The sequence below is a fragment of the Pelobates fuscus genome, chromosome 4 (assembly GCF_036172605.1).
Source record: "Pelobates fuscus isolate aPelFus1 chromosome 4, aPelFus1.pri, whole genome shotgun sequence".
NCBI classification, from domain to species: Eukaryota; Metazoa; Chordata; class Amphibia; order Anura; family Pelobatidae; genus Pelobates; species Pelobates fuscus.
In genome coordinates this window covers 284,282,583-284,295,309 of record NC_086320.1, presented here as the reverse complement: position 1 = coordinate 284,295,309, position 12,727 = coordinate 284,282,583, and the positions used below count along the sequence as shown (strand labels likewise).

General features: G+C 41.8%; 1 protein-coding gene across 2 annotated transcripts in view; it reads right to left on the bottom strand.

Moving 5' to 3' along the window:
* TMEM108 (transmembrane protein 108) overlaps nucleotides 1-12,727 on the bottom strand; it is a 240,388-nt gene that overhangs the window by 188,869 nt on the left and 38,792 nt on the right. For both annotated transcript variants that reach the window (XM_063450666.1, XM_063450668.1), the window contains exon 2: nucleotides 11,680-11,792. The gene's annotated coding sequence lies outside the window, so the exon portion shown is untranslated. The remainder of the gene's footprint in view (nucleotides 1-11,679; nucleotides 11,793-12,727) is intronic.

The window sequence follows — 12,727 nt, the reverse complement described above, 5'->3', positions numbered from 1 at the left end:
AATAGCTACAAATTTTTTGAACGCCTCAGACTCAACCAGATTGTATGGTAAAAGCTGGCGGGCTAATAGTTCGGACAAGCCAGCTGTCAGACGCTGGGCAAGGGGGTGACTTGGTGACATTGGCTTCTTACGCTCAAACATGTCCTTGACAGACACATGACTGTGGGCAGATGAGCGGGAACTGCTCAAGGCGGGAGACGGAGTGGCGGATGGTTGAGAGGGGGCAAGAAGGACAGCAGTGGTTGACGTGGCTGAAGATGCTGGACCAGGAGGAGGATGGCGGCTTAGAGTAGGCGTGCTGCTTGTACTCATGTGTTGATCCCATAGGCGTTTGTGATGTGAGATCATGTGCCTACGCAAAGCAGTTGTACCTAGGTGGGTGTTGGACCTCCCACGACTCAGTTTCCTTTGGCACAGGTTGCAAATGGCATCGCTGTTGTCAGAGGCAGACACACAAAAAAAATGCCACACTGCTGAGCTCTGCAATGACGGCATTCTGGTGGTGGACACAGCATGCGTTGATTGGCGTGCTGTCGGGCTGACCCCGGGTGCCGATGCATGCTGTCTGACTGTGCCACTAGCTCCTTGCGACGACCCCCCCCGCTTCCAACTGGTCTCCTCCTCCTCTCTGTCTCCCCATCTGAACTTTCGCCCTGTTCTTCTTCTCTTCTAGCGGGCACCCACGTGACATCCATGGACGCATCGTCATCATCAACCGCTTCGCTTGTATCTGACAACTCAGAAAAGGAAGCAGCAGTGGGTACAACATCATCATCATCACACCGTACCTCCATGTGTTTAATGCTGCCTGCCTGAGACATATCCCTGTTATCTACATCCTCTAGCAATAATGGTTGCGCATCACTCATTTCTTCAAACGGCTGTGTGAATAACTCCTCTGACATACCAAGTAAAGCGGCTGTGGTGCTAGTTTTGGTGGTGGCGGCAGGCGGGTGAGTGCTATCTTGAGAGGTGCCTGAAGCTAAGCTGGAGGAGGATGGTGCGTCAAGGTTCCGAGCGGAGGCTGTACAAGATTGGGTGTCCTGTGTTAGCCAGTCAACTAAGTCCTCAGAACTTTTCAAGTTCAGGGTACGTGGCTTCTGAAAACTGGCCATTATTCTAGGGCAAAAGGGAATCACAGCACCACGACCACGACGGCCCCTGCGGGGTGGCCTGCCTCTGCCTGTCATTTTTTTTGGGATTTGTGGTACTATGCGTGCAAGCTACTGTGAGACCAGATATGATTGGCAATGTGCACTGGAACAGTTCTGCAGAGCACACACTGTAGGCCTGAGACACCCGCTTGAAGACAAGTAACTGCTATTCAATCTATAACAGTGAAAAACTAATTTTGTTTTTAAAAGCACGCTATAGAGACACCAGATATGATTGGCAATGTGCACTGGAACAGTGCTGCAGAGCACACACTGTAGGCCTGAGACACCCGCTTGAAGACAAGTAACTGCTATTCAATCTATAACAGTGAAAAACAAATTTTGGTTGTAAAAGCACGCTATAGAGACACAAGATATGAGTGGCAACTGTCAAAGCACGCTGGCACAGGTCTGCAGAGCACACGCTGAAGTAGGCCTGACACCAAGATGCTTGCAGACAACTAACTGATCTTCTATTACAGTGAAAAAAAAATATTTCTTTTAAATCGAAAGCTTAACCAATTGTTAAAACAGATATGAGTGGTGGCACTGGGCAAATAGGCACAGTATCCAATGTGAACCTCACACAGAAGCTGGCAGGCAGGCAACTGCTCTTCTATTACAGTGGAAACAAAATTTTGGTTGTAAAAGCACGCTAAAGAGACACCAGATATGATTGGCAACTGTCAAAGCACGCTGGCACAGGTCTGCAGAGCACACGCTGAAGTAGGCCTGAAACACAGACGCTTGCAGACAACTAACTGCTCTTCTATTACAGTGAAAAAAAAATATTTCTTTTAAATCGAAAGCTTAACCAATTGTTAAAACAGATATGAGTGGTGGCACTGGGCAAATAGGCACAGTATCCAATGTGAACCTCACACAGAAGCTGGCAGGCAGGCAACTGCTCTTCTATTACAGTGGAAACAAAATTTTGGTTGTAAAAGCACGCTAAAGAGACACCAGATATGATTGGCAACTGTCAAAGCACGCTGGCACAGGTCTGCAGAGCACACGCTGAAGTAGGCCTGAAACACAGACGCTTGCAGACAACTAACTGCTCTTCTATTACAGTGAAAAAAATATATTTCTTTTAAATCGAAAGCTTAACCAATTGTTAAAACAGATATGAGTGGTGGCACTGGGCAAATAGGCACAGTATCCAATGTGAACCTCACACAGAAGCTGGCAGGCAGGCAACTGCTCTTCTATTACAGTGGAAACAAAATTTTGGTTGTAAAAGCACGCTAAAGAGACACCAGATATGATTGGCAACTGTCAAAGCACGCTGGCACAGGTCTGCAGAGCACACGCTGAAGTAGGCCTGAAACACAGAAGCTTGCAGACAACTAACTGCTCTTCTATTACAGTGAAAAAAAAATATTTCTTTTAAATCGAAAGCTTAACCAATTGTTAAAACAGATATGAGTGGTGGCACTGGGCAAATAGGCACAGTATCCAATGTGAACCTCACACAGAAGCTGGCAGGCAGGCAACTGCTCTTCTATTACAGTGGAAACAAAATTTTGGTTGTAAAAGCACGCTAAAGAGACACCAGATATGATTGGCAACTGTCAAAGCACGCTGGCACAGGTCTGCAGAGCACACGCTGAAGTAGGCCTGAAACACAGACGCTTGCAGACAACTAACTGCTCTTCTATTACAGTGAAAAAAAAATATTTCTTTTAAATCGAAAGCTTAACCAATTGTTAAAACAGATATGAGTGGTGGCACTGGGCAAATAGGCACAGTATCCAATGTGAACCTCACACAGAAGCTGGCAGGCAGGCAACTGCTCTTCTATTACAGTGGAAACAAAACTTTGGTTGTAAAAGCACGCTAAAGAGACACCAGATATGATTGGCAACTGTCAAAGCACGCTGGCACAGGTCTGCAGAGCACACGCTGAAGTAGGCCTGAAACACAGACGCTTGCAGACAACTAACTGCTCTTCTATTACAGTGAAAAAAAAATATTTCTTTTAAATCGAAAACTTAACCAATTGTTAAAACAGATATGAGTGGTGGCACTGGGAAAATAGGCACAGTATCCAATGTGAACCTCACACAGAAGCTGGCAGGCAGGCAACTGCTCTTCCATTACAGTGGAAACAAAATTTTGGTTGTAAAAGCACGCTAAAGAGACACCAGATATGATTGGCAACTGTCAAAGCACGCTGGCCCAGGTCTGCAGAGCACACGCTGAAGTAGGCCTGAAACACAGACGCTTGCAGACAACTAACTGCTCTTCTATTACAGTGAAAAAAAAATATTTCTTTTAAATCGAAAGCTTAACCAATTGTTAAAACAGATATGAGTGGTGGCACTGGGCAAATAGGCACAGTATCCAATGTGAACCTCACACAGAAGCTGGCAGGCAGGCAACTGCTCTTCTATTACAGTGGAAACGAAATTTTGGTTGTAAAAGCACGCTAAAGAGACACCAGATATGATTGGCAACTGTCAAAGCACGCTGGCACAGGTCTGCAGAGCACACGCTGAAGTAGGCCTGAAACACAGACGCTTGCAGACAACTAACTGCTCTTCTATTACAGTGAAAAAAAATTATTTATTTTAAATCGAAAGCTTAACCAATTGTTAAAACAGATATGAGTGGTGGCACTGGGCAAATAGGCACAGTATCCAATGTGAACCTCACACAGAAGCTGGCAGGCAGGCAACTGCTCTTCTATTACAGTGGAAACAAAATTTTGGTTGTAAAAGCACGCTAAAGAGACACCAGATATGATTGGCAACTGTCAAAGCACGCTGGCACAGGTCTGCAGAGCACACGCTGAAGTAGGCCTGAAACACAGACGCTTGCAGACAACTAACTGCTCTTCTATTACAGTGAAAAAAAAATATTTCTTTTAAATCGAAAGCTTAACCAATTGTTAAAACAGATATGAGTGGTGGCACTGGGCAAATAGGCACAGTATCCAATGTGAACCTCACACAGAAGCTGGCAGGCAGGCAGGCAACTGCTCTTCTATTACAGTGGAAACAAAATTTTGGTTGTAAAAGCACGCTAAAGAGACACCAGATATGATTGGCAACTGTCAAAGCACGCTGGCACAGGTCTGCAGAGCACACGCTGAAGTAGGCCTGAAACACAGACGCTTGCAGACAACTAACTGCTATTCTATTACAGTGAAAAAAAAATATTTATTTTAAATCGAAAGCTTAACCAATTGTTAAAACAGATATGAGTGGTGGCACTGGGCAAATAGGCACAGTATCCAATGTGAACCTCACACAGAAGCTGGCAGGCAGGCAACTGATCTTCTATTACAGTGGAAACAAAATTTTGGTTGTAAAAGCACGCTAAAGAGACACCAGATATGATTGGCAACTGTCAAAGCATGCTGGCACAGGTCTGCAGAGCACACGCTGAAGTAGGCCTGACACCAAGATGCTTGCAGACAACTAACTGATCTTCTATTACAGTGAAAAAAAAATATTTCTTTTAAATCGAAAGCTTAACCAATTGTTAAAACAGATATGAGTGGTGGCACTGGGCAAATAGGCACAGTATCCAATGTGAACCTCACACAGAAGCTGGCAGGCAGGCAACTGCTCTTCTATTACAGTGGAAACAAAATTTTGGTTGTAAAAGCACGCTAAAGAGACACCAGATATGATTGGCAACTGTCAAAGCACGCTGGCACAGGTCTGCAGAGCACACGCTGAAGTAGGCCTGAAACACAGACGCTTGCAGACAACTAACTGCTCTTCTATTACAGTGAAAAAAAAATATTTCTTTTAAATCGAAAGCTTAACCAATTGTTAAAACAGATATGAGTGGTGGCACTGGGCAAATAGGCACAGTATCCAATGTGAACCTCACACAGAAGCTGGCAGGCAGGCAACTGCTCTTCTATTACAGTGGAAACAAAATTTTGGTTGTAAAAGCACGCTAAAGAGACACCAGATATGATTGGCAACTGTCAAAGCACGCTGGCACAGGTCTGCAGAGCACACGCTGAAGTAGGCCTGAAACACAGACGCTTGCAGACAACTAACTGCTCTTCTATTACAGTGAAAAAAAAATATTTCTTTTAAATCGAAAGCTTAACCAATTGTTAAAACAGATATGAGTGGTGGCACTGGGCAAATAGGCACAGTATCCAATGTGAACCTCACACAGAAGCTGGCAGGCAGGCAACTGCTCTTCTATTACAGTGGAAACAAAATTTTGGTTGTAAAAGCACGCTAAAGAGACACCAGATATGATTGGCAACTGTCAAAGCACGCTGGCACAGGTCTGCAGAGCACACGCTGAAGTAGGCCTGAAACACAGACGCTTGCAGACAACTAACTGCTCTTCTATTACAGTGAAAAAAAAATATTTCTTTTAAATCGAAAGCTTAACCAATTGTTAAAACAGATATGAGTGGTGGCACTGGGCAAATAGGCACAGTATCCAATGTGAACCTCACACAGAAGCTGGCAGGCAGGCAACTGCTCTTCTATTACAGTGGAAACAAAATTTTGGTTGTAAAAGCCCTCTAAAGAGACACCAGATATGATTGGCAACTGTCAAAGCACGCTGGCACAGGTCTGCAGAGCACACGCTGAAGTAGGCCTGAAACACAGACGCTTGCAGACAACTAACTGCTCTTCTATTACAGTGAAAAAAAAATATTTCTTTTAAATCGAAAGCTTAACCAATTGTTAAAACAGATATGAGTGGTGGCACTGGGCAAATAGGCACAGTATCCAATGTGAACCTCACACAGAAGCTGGCAGGCAGGCAACTGCTCTTCTATTACAGTGGAAACAAAATTTTGGTTGTAAAAGCACGCTAAAGAGACACCAGATATGATTGGCAACTGTCAAAGCACGCTGGCACAGGTCTGCAGAGCACACGCTGAAGTAGGCCTGAAACACAGACGCTTGCAGACAACTAACTGCTCTTACAGTGAAAAAAAAATATTTCTTTTAAATCGAAAGCTTAACCAATTGTTAAAACAGATATGAGTGGTGGCACTGGGCAAATAGGCACAGTATCCAATGTGAACCTCACACAGAAGCTGGCAGGCAGGCAACTGCTCTTCTATTACAGTGAAAAAAAATATTTATTTTAAATGTAAAGCTTAACCTATTGTTAAAACAGATATGAGTGGTGGCACTGGGCAAATAGGCACAGTATCCAATGTGAACCTCACACAGAAGCTGGCAGGCAGGCAACTGCTCTTCTATTACAGTGAAAAAAATTTTTTATTTTAAATGTAAAGCTTAACCTATTGTTAAAACAGATATGAGTGGTGGCACTGGGCAAATAGGCACAGTATCCAATGTGAACCTCACACAGAAGCTGGCAGGCAGGCAACTGCTCTTCTATTACAGTGAAAAAAAAAATATTTATTTTAAATGTAAAGCTTAACCTATTGTTAAAACAGATATGAGTGGTGGCACTGGGCAAATAGGCACAGTATCCAATGTGAACCTCACACAGAAGCTGGCAGGCAGGCAACTGCTCTTCTATTACAGTGAAAAAAAAATATTTATTTTAAATGTAAAGCTTAACCTATTGTTAAAACAGATATGAGTGGTGGCACTGGGCAAATAGGCACAGTATCCTATGTGAACCTCACACAGAAGCTGGCAGGCAGGCACCTGCAATTACATTACACAGGAAAAAAAAAAAGCAGCCTGATGTTATAGCCCTAAAAAGGGCTTTTTGGGGTGCTGTCCTTACAGCAGAGATCAGATGAGTCCTTCAGGATTGTAGTAGACACTGAATACCCTAGCCTAGCTATCAATTTCCCTATGTAATCAGCAGCAGCTAAACTTTCCCTCCTCTCACTAAGCATGCATCTTCCGAATGAATCGAAAATGGATGCTGGGAGGGAGGTTGGAGGGTGGGGAAGGGAGGGAGTGCTGCTGATTGGCTGTAATGTGTCTGCTGACCGAGAGGCACAGGGTCAAAGTTTGCCCAATGATGACGAATAGGGGGCTGATCGAACTGCGCTTGTGTCCGCCCGCCGCGGCGAACGCGAACACGCTAATTTCGCCGGGAACTGTTCGCCGGCGGACAGTTCGGTACATCACTATTCTTAACCATTCAAGAACAGGGAGTTCTAATATTCTATGTTTTAGCATATTACCTCATCTGCTTGTTATTTTAATAGGCATTTCTTGGTTTCAAATGTCATAATGCATTTAAACAAGTGCAAACAAATACTGTGAATAGCAGAACTAAAAACAGTCATCACACTGTATATGCACAATGCGTGTGTGTGTGTGTGTATGTAATTGGAAGAAAGTGTGTCTGTGTGTGCATTTGAAAGAGAAGGTATGTGCATGGGGGAAAAAGTGTTTGTGTATGTGACTAAAAGAGTGTGTGTGTTTATGTAAGAGACAGAAGAGGGTGCGTGTTTGAGCATTACATTTTAAATCTAGAATTTTAGTTAACAGCCAACTCTTATCAATAAAATCACCTAATTTAAACATTATATAATGTTGAAGTCTGTAAGAAAATAATAGAATTGAGTAACTCTGTAGATATTCATAAACTATAACTGAAGGTCAAATAATGAAGATCATGTGTGTGTGTCATGAGAAAGGTATGTCCTGTGTGAAATGGTTCACAAGCAGGGTCAACAGTTCAGTAGAATGGCAGAAGTCAGGAGAAGCCAAGAGTTGTGTGCCATGGATGAGACAGGAGATAGGGTGAATATTACCAACCTATGCATAAGACTATTGGAAAGCAGATTGCAGTAGTCAAAGCTGGAGTAGATAGCGGCTTGTACTAGCACTTTAGCTAAATCTGGTGCTAGATATGGGTGGATGCAAGATATGTTTTTTAGATGAAGATGGCAGGATTTGCTGATTGACTGGACATGATGGGTGATGGATAGGTTGGAATCAAAGAGAATACCTAGGCAGCTAGCCTGTGAGGAAGAGCTAGTGGTAGTGCCATTGACTTGGAAGCAGACAGACATTGGAGTAGCAATGCATGAGGAAGGAAATATGAGAAATTCTGTTTTGGAGAGGTTGAGTTTAATAAAGTAAGCAGCCATCTTGTTAGAAATAGCAAAGAGGCAGTCAGAGACACGGATCAAGAAGGACTATGAGAGCTCAGGAGAGGATGGATCGATTTGCGTGTCATCTGCAAAGAAGTGATATTGTAAGCCAATAAAGTTAATGAATTTACCCAGGGAGGCAGTATAGATTGAGAACAATAGGGACCAAGAATGAAAAACACCAGCAGAGAGGGGTTGGGGAGGAGAGGAAGAGCCAGAAATGGAGACATTGAAAAAGAGCTGGGAGAGTAGGAGGAGAACAAGGAAAGAGCAGAGTCCTGTAGACCGAGGTTACGAATGATGAAAAAAAGTTGTTGATGATCAACAGTGTCAAGAGCAGCAAAGAGGTCAAGGAGAATTAGAAGAGAGTAGGTACCACTACATGAAATATCATCCAGAGGGTAATCTTCAGGTAGGTATAGATTTAATTTCTACATCAGGCTGTCAACATGGCAGCTGAGGAAGGACAAAACAAAAATGACAATGCTTCATAAATTAATTTACTAACCATTAGGCTTACTCAATGTACAGATGAAATTGTATTCCCCATAAAGTGATACCAAGTGACATCAAGTCACATTTGGTAATAGAGATGCCCTTTGAACAATTAAGAGCAGATGAACTATTCAAAAAATATGAATGTCCTTTTAAAATGTAACAGGTTTATTATGTTACACTAACAGAGACACTTGGCAAGCTGTTTTGCTAGAATAATATTGCGTATTACAGAGCAGCATGGCTGGGTTGTATTTATTACACTAATGATAAAAACAATATTTACAGCTGGCTGATGCAAGCAATTCCATAATGCTAACATTATACACATCATCATATATCTCTGTGCATCGTGGGAATTACCACAACTTGTGACGTTACCTGTGTGACCATTATTTTAACATATTCCCATCTGGCTGTTTCAATCACTGACCTTTCTCTTTTAAACTTAAGAAGAAACCCTAATATCACATTGGTGATTTAATCCTATAAAAATTGTGTAGATCTAAAGCAAATGGAACATCTCAGATGGCTGCTAAAAAAAGGGATATTTTTATTTCCTGCCAGTGAAATGCTGATACTGATCTCTTCCTTTATGTATATCCAATGCACATATTAGGTCCAGATGGCTAGGTCTGTGTTTTATACTCTATTGTATTAGTCACACAAGCACCACTGATACAATGCACATTGTCTCCAATGTTCCAGGGCTTGAAATCATCACTATAATTTATGTTCTTCCCAGATATAATTGATTTATTAACAGTTATTCCCTTTACCCGCTACCCTTATATTGACAATTTACATTCCAAAGGCACCAACTCTCATTCCATAGTTTTGACACAAGAATCCATGTACTAGGAGAACTCACTATGTTTTTTGACAATACAAATTGAGATTTGGTAGCAGCAAAGCCAGAAATGGCACCCAACCAGCGGTATAGGGTATGATGGTTTCTCATGTATAAACTGGACCATTTTTCTAGTGTAGACGATATGTTTCAACAGTAAAATTAATGCAACACTCCATGCAGTATAACCACTACAGCTCTATGTAGTGGTTATGGTTTCCGGCATGCACTGACACCATTCCATTAAGATGGCCACCAGCACTGTTTGACACCTTGTCTGGGTCCTCCTACCTGATGTCCAAGACAATCCACTGCAGGTGATCATCTCAAGCTGGAGAAACGTATATTTTTAAGTATCAGGCTCATTGGCTGAGAGTGTTCAGCAAATGTCTATATGCAATTTCAGCCTTTCAGCAATGCTCTCTTTATGAGCACTATTTATGTGATTGTTAAGTCCATACAACCTCTCTCCCAATGCTTGCCATAATTTACAAGAATACATTAAACTAGAGGGGCCCAATATTATCACCTTTTATTTTAACACCCTATCCAACAGACTAGGGGTTCAAGGAAGAGGTAGAAGCCTCAGCCATTATTTATTATTTCCCACCAAAAGAATTCTAGTCAGGATAGGTTCCCCTAGTAAATAGAGACCTCTAGGCAACGGTCTGAATACTGACAAACCCAACGCTGTAGGAATGAAAATGTCAACAGACCAAAAATGAATAAATATTGGCCCTTTCCTAAACATGTCTGTCTAAGATGGAAGCTCTGGGTACAGTGTGCTATCCCGAAGGGTTATTCAAACCATCATAACCAGCACAGCCCACTGCAGTGGTTATGGTTCTTGGGATACCCAGGGCCTATTTCTCAGGAATGGGGTAAACTGTGTTACAACAATTTGCCCTCTTATCTGAGTCCCTGCTGGGCTCAGAGATTCCTCTATGGCTGGTGATGTTCCCAATGGCCATTCATTGGCTGAGAGTGTCAGCTGACTTCTCTCAGCCAATAAATGCACCTCTGTGCACAGAATTGACATTAGTCAGCCCAAAACATTTGTTGCGGGCTGGCTAAGGATGCCGTAAAGATGCTGCAAGAAGTAGAGTTACACCCCTGGCTGCAAAGGGGTTAATTTCAGTTAGCATCTTACTAAAAGGACCCTGCATGAAGAATTGCTGAAATGCTCTCTGCACGCTCCTAGTGCTGTCTGCACTGCACAAGCACGTCTAATGATGCACTCACGCTGTCCTGCTCAGAGATAGTCCTAAATTGTGACAGAACTAAACAGAGTCAGTCCTGGTTGTTAGACAACCCTCCCATCCACCCTTGAGTCAGAAGGGAGTTTAAAAGACCTTTCTGCTCGTCCCTGAGCCCTCTCACATTATTGAGGGTGAATTATGATCTGCAATAATAATGCGCACATAGAGATACCTTGCCTTTCACTGTGGCTTCTCAATGACTTTGAGTCACTGACAGAGTGTTGGAACTGCGATGGAGCTCTTAAAGTGATCAGTACCTATAATTGTGCAGACCACAATGTTCCCTCAATGCTCCCCTACTGGATTTCCAGGAATCTAGCTCACCCTCCACTGGACCACCAAAAAATAAGCAGAAGAGGGCAAATTAAAAACGTACACATAATTCAGCCACCATAGACACAACCCTCAACTAGCACACATAGGTACATTCAGCCTGTCCAAAGATACAGCTACCAGCTTCCTCCACACACAACAGTCAGCCACTACACACACAAAACTCAGTCACCACACACAACACTCACAGGTCAGACCAACAGATCCCATGGCTCAAGGACGGTGCCCCAATTGGCACCCTGCCTAGGGACAATGGCAGTCTTAATCTGGCTATGCTAAATAAACTATTCCCTTTAAGCTATGAATTAATATATTTTTGAAATAGTTTATTTTGGGGAGCATATAAATATATTCTTAAGAAAAAAAATCCATTATGGAATTTTCTGAATCCACATGTACAACAAAATCAAAGTAAGCCTGGGAAATTTGAGATAATTTGAAAAATAGGTATACACATTCATTTCATAAAAACAGAACATTTTTCTGATACTGACAAAAAATGTAATTGAACTAAAATGTTCACAGCACAGTAAGTCAACATATAGACAATATTGATCTTACCTTTGAGTGGGATTGATAAAAGCCTTTCAACACAGCTGCATTTACATAATCCATTGATTTTCTTTTATTTGGTAATAAAGAAGTCCTCTTTCTTCATTCCACAAATTTTTGATCTGCAGTAATAGAAAAGCCGTCTTTTAGGCCAACGCATAAATACATCAATATGCATGTAAATAATCTATTGCTCATTATTGGACCTGGTTTCCCAAGATCTTTAACTTGATAATCTCCCAATCCATTCTTCTTCAAACTAGTCATTGTCATTGATGTTCTAGAGCCAAAAGAAAAAAAAAACTATTTAAAAAAAACAAAACAAAAAACAGATGGAGTAGACTTTTAATCTTCCAAAGATTTCAGATTCCTTTATTCCTTGGCTTATTTTAATTGAATGATCTCTGCTAGGGGACCATGATTTATGACGTCTGCTTCAAAGCTTTCCAAGCACCTTTCATGTTGAAAATAAGGGGGAGGCAAATCAAGAATTAAAAATACATCAGGGGAGAAACTCTTTATGATACTATCATTATACACATTTGGCATTTGGAGAATAAGTTTCAAAGGATTCTTGGCCAAAAGCATTCAGGGTTATTCTTTTCTGAAACTTCCAAAATGCACCATCAGTGTTGTTCACTAAAGTGAGAATTGTTAAGAATTTCAAAGTAAAGCCTCATCAGGCATTCTGGATACACCCAAGTTTGCAATGCTTCTATTTCAGCTACATAAGCTTAAATTTGAAATTTCCCTTGAATTCATTTTGAATTCTCGATCATTTTCACTTATGTGGAAAACCCTTTATGATTCTAGTTGAATGACATTGTTTAGACCTGAACTAGTCTACAGTTGATTGGAATTGCAGTAGATTTAACCCAGCTGATTTCCAAATAAGGTCTAATATTTCACAAATTGCACAGGAATAATTTCCTGGACTTGCATATTAATCAATAAACAAATAAGCACAAGCCACCAGTGGGCACATTGTATAAAAAATAAAAATGAAGTTACCAGTTATTCTTTAAATAACAAAGAAAGCCAGGACTTTCTTTATTTT